This window comes from Armigeres subalbatus, chromosome 1 (genome assembly GCF_024139115.2).
Source record: "Armigeres subalbatus isolate Guangzhou_Male chromosome 1, GZ_Asu_2, whole genome shotgun sequence".
Taxonomy (NCBI): Eukaryota; Metazoa; Arthropoda; class Insecta; order Diptera; family Culicidae; genus Armigeres; species Armigeres subalbatus.
Genome location: NC_085139.1, coordinates 231,519,665 through 231,524,448, shown reverse-complemented (window position 1 = coordinate 231,524,448; position 4,784 = coordinate 231,519,665). Strand labels below are relative to the sequence as shown.

The following is a 4,784-nucleotide window of genomic DNA, read 5'->3' as shown; positions in this document are numbered from 1 at the left end:
TAGATGAATTGGCAAACTGTAATAAGGTGATTCAAAAATGGTGTTTGAAGTCACCTCAAACGAGCCAAGGATCATAAAGATTTCATTGCAAATCCTAAAGAGCTTGTTCCAGCGAAACCATCTAGACAAACATGTAAAGCCGTTATCTTGAAAACCACTCATTAAAGGCATCAATTTCATCGACCGAACTCCTAATCTTAACCACTGCCAGGACTCAGACAACAAACATCGATCTCGATTGACCATATAGTAACCGATTTTTTCGATGCTCGAATGTTATCCGTCTGGCGATAATCCTTTGTTTTGACTCGTTCTTTTCGGATATGATGAACCTCATTTCGAGATAGGCCATGAAAGAATCACAACACGGGCAACTATGCGGAGAAGGTTTATTATCCTCATTTATGCTCGTGAAGAATAGGAAAGGAAAGCGAAGCAGCAAATAACAACACTCGAGGCAAGAGGGCGAGGAAGGTAAAAAGCACGTAAGCGAAAAGGCTCAAAACAAGCGGTTCGACCATCAATCGGGAACCGAACACAATTAACAGCATCATAAAGCGCCGCAACATCATCTAAGTAGTTATCTGTCCAACGTCATTCGGTGTCCATCAGCAATGTCGCGACATCTTATCAGTCAGCCTCCGGGCCCATTCTCTTCGCTGGGTTTGTTTCGTGGTCATTCATGAATTAGACCTGGGCTCCAGCTGTATTCTAAGCCATCGGTTCGCTTCAGGATAGTCACCCTGCAGTTTGAAGTCCGACTCCTTCAGATTAGACACGATCCTGTAGTTGCGCAGGATCGTCGATAGAGCACCTTCAGTTTTAGCATTGCATATTTTCTACCTGTTCAGTGTGGTAAAAAAATGAGGTTAGCCTCGAGATAAGAATGTTTTTCCGAATCACTTACGAAGCAGCTCCGCGGTCCGGCACTGAATGGAATGTAGCTGTAGTAGTATTCTGGGTGCGATCCGGAGGAAGTTGTCCGGGTTGAACTGATCGGGGTTGGGGTAGATGTCAGCTCGACGATGCACTTTAAGTGCCGATGACGACAGTCGTCCCCGCTGGAACCAAGTAGTTATTCAAGTAATTTAACGTCTTCTGTCACTTTACGGGCGATCGCGGGACAGGTGGATCATTCTCAACGTTTCGAATATCACCCTCTCCAGGTATTTCATCTCCAAGGTGTCGTTGAAAGTGGCCTTCCGCTTGGAGCTGCCAAATATTTGATGAATTTCTTTGTACACCCGATCTTGAATGTCCTGGTGGATGCCGAGGAGGCACAGTACAAAGCTGGATCCGGCAGCCGTAGTATCGTGCCCTTCGAACATAATTGTGTCGACTTCCTCTTTGATTTCCTCATCGGTCAGATCTGCTCCGCTTTTGGCGGTTTCTATCATCAGGTCCAGGAAAGCCAGCGTCGCTTCGCCAATGTCGTTTTCGTCGTTGTAGTCCAAGTCGTCTCTGAGGAGCGAACCCTGGGATATGACCGGGAGAGGTTCCTCCGTTTTGGATTCCTCCTTGGCGACGATCTCCGAAAAGGACGGTGAAGGCAAAGTGCCCTCAGCAAAGTTCTTCTCAAAGAGTTCTTTTCTTCCTTGACGACCTTTCTCGTGAGACGTGGATGATGCCAAGCAAGCGCTCTTGTTCCGTCTTGATTTTAGTAAAGTTGAAAACGGAATCCAACCGAAGGTGGAAATTCAATTGACGAGTGTGTAGGATGTCGCACATTCTAAATTGTAAAATTTAAGATTAATAAATTGAATGAAAACATTTTGATTAATAATAGGCAAAATATAATTAATTTGTTTTGAACGCTAATCATTCTCGGAATCTTCCAGGATCCATTTATTAATTTCTCGAAAAATGTTTATTTTGATACGAGAAAATAGCACAAACGCCTAGTCTTGTAGCCTAAAATTCTTCTACGGATTGTGTATGCTTGAACCGGTTCTTCGTAACAAAGACAAAACTATTTTCTGTCAAACTGGTTCATAATCAGGAGATCAATTATTGATCATTAAAAAATAAAGTCATTTAACAATACCGCCTCAAACTCACTTCATCACAGCCATAGCGTAGTCGAAGCCTTCCTTACTCTCACTAGTTCTCTTGGACCCCATAGCCGTCTCTAGCAGAATATCCACCGTCACTTCACTCATGTAGTCATGCACATCAAATTCTTTTGCCCACTTTTCCGCATTCGATCTTACAACGGCCAAACTATTGTCATTGAACACATCCACGAGTCTTCAGGACGTTCGTGGAACGCCGGAGCGATCAGTCGATGCGATCGCCACTTTCCCCACTGCTGATCAACAGTCCATCCTCGAGCCACGGTTTGAAGAATTCACTCGCTGGACTTGGTCAGTGCACAAGCTGTTCAAATGACCTCAATATCCTTCGGCTCTAAGAACACAACCAAATGGTACCGAGCCAACCACGGCCACACTCCCATAGAGATAGCTCAACTCCATCGCCGCTCCATGATCTCGTTGTGGCTCATCCCAACAACATGTTGGCATTTCCGATGAACGGATAAGCTTCGGACCGGGAATTTTGTCTCAACTGAACGTACCGCCGCGAAGTCATCCAAAATGGAACAACGCACTGGCGACCAGGACCAGGGTCATAAAATGACCGCCGGTACGGCCAGCGTCACCAGACCGCCTCTCGGCCACAATTTCTACACCCATCGCCACCGGTTCCGTTCACAGCTTCACATACGCGAATCCAATATCCCCTGCTTCTGAGCCTTAGAGGCGGCCTCACCAGCGCCCGAATACCGCTTTCGCAAGCTGCCGCCGTTTGATTGCCTGTTTCTCGCGTCACACCCGGAATACGCGCACGCTCTTGCTGCACCTCCGAATGCGACTTGGATAATTTAGACGCGGTACGGTGCATTTATAGGCTGCGAATCGGCGCCAATTAAAATTCGCTCGTCAATCGCGCACGGTGCACCGGCCAAGGGATGGAAATGCACCCTTTTGCTCCCATCAGGGTCAGGTAGGAGACGAGGAGGGAAAACATTTAGTCGTCGATCAAAATTTATCGAATCAATAAACCTTTAATTGTATTATAATCAGTTTCGGTATTCGGTAGCTGCTAGCGGCCACGTAGGCCTAAGCGAGGTATTATGCACAAGTTCCAGAGAGTGTACACTTTTGAAAATACGGAATGGAAAGCAACTAGAACAGGAAATTATGCATAAATTGCATAAGTAATGTTTTCTATGAACTCAGAACAATAAAACTAGGAAATATTATGATAAATTATTATTGAGCATCTCAGGTGACTTGTTACACAGTTAAAAGACTTTACTATGATCTTTCATAGTGGAAGTAAATGCAATAGCGAAGTCTTTCAACTGTAGGAAATATTGGATTTATTAAACATGATGGTAATAAAACCAAACTCTACTCTCTATCTATGACAAAAGGTCGAAAGGAAAAAAGGTCGAAATGAACAAAATGTAGAAAAGGACAAAAGGTCGGTCAAGAACAAGTTGATTGCAAGTTGGATGTATTCCAAAAGAATTTGTAAACCGCATTTAACTTCAACCAGAAGTAATACTCTCATATCATCAATCAAAGCTAAAGAATGAGCAATGTTCAAAGAATTACTCACTATGAAACGAGATTATGAATATCTAGAAAATTCTGTTAGAAAAAAAAAAGATTGTTGATTAAAGAAATGAATGAAACTTGAAGTGTGCGCGATTGATTTTCTCCGTTTCAGTTTCTTGTCTATTTCGACCTTTTTATTTTTTCGACCTTTTGTTTTTTTTTTGACGTTTTGTCTCTTTCGACCTTTTGTTCTTTCAATTTTTTGTCCCATTCGTCGTTTTATCTCCTTCGACCCTTTGTACTTTTCGGCCATTTGTCCCTTCGACCTTTAGTCTTTCAAACGTTTTGTCTTTCGACCTTTTGTTCCTAACCCTTAAAACATAATATCCGAAGCTTTAAAACTTGATGTTATAGGATTGTTTTCAAGCCTTTCAAGATGATTTTTTCATTATTCCGGAAAACTGAAATCATACACGGAGAAATGAAGCTTTTTGACGTAAGCTCCTTAGGGAAGCTTGGATAAGGTAGAAAATGAAAATTTCCAAATTGGAAACCGTCACGAAATTAGGCAAGATTTCAAACGATTCAATCGATCGATTTGGAAACTCTCCAGAAATGTTCCACTTCCATAGAAAATCATTTGTTCGAATAGGGCATTTGCCCAAATTGGTAATATGCTCGAATAGGTCATTTGATTAACCGTCTAACTTCTCACTTCTCACCAATCCTTTTTCACTCTCACTTCTCTCTGTGAAAAGCGAGTACACGTTTCACTTCTCAGTTTGCACTACTCACGGTAAGAAGTGAGGCGTCTCGATCCTAACTTCTCACTTCTCATTGTGAGACTTCTCACTTCTCACTTCGCACTACTCACTTTTCACTGTGAGGAAGTGAGACGTCTCACTTCACAATTCTCACTAATCATTTCTCGCTTTTCACTGTGAAAAGTGGGAAGGGCAAAGTAAGAGTAGAAATGCCTCTGTTTTCACTCATCATTTCTTACTCCTTATTACTCTCAGAAATAAGAGAGTTGTCTGAGAGAACCCCCTCTGGTCTTGGCCATCACAATTCTGCAGGGGTTACCACACGAATTCGCGTTAGCTACCTGACGTTTGCTGAAACACGCCTCTTGCTGCTCTTAAGGTCTGAGGAAGCTTCTGGTAGACGCTATTTTCGTACTAAAATGTCTATAACTCGAATTTCGCTTATCCCAACTGAAAT

General features: G+C 42.9%; 1 pseudogene; it reads right to left on the bottom strand.

Moving 5' to 3' along the window:
• Positions 1-680: 680 nt before the first annotated feature.
• On the bottom strand, positions 681-2,693 carry LOC134207083 (cytochrome P450 4g15-like; annotated as a pseudogene).
• Between the last annotated feature and the right edge of the window lie 2,091 nt (positions 2,694-4,784).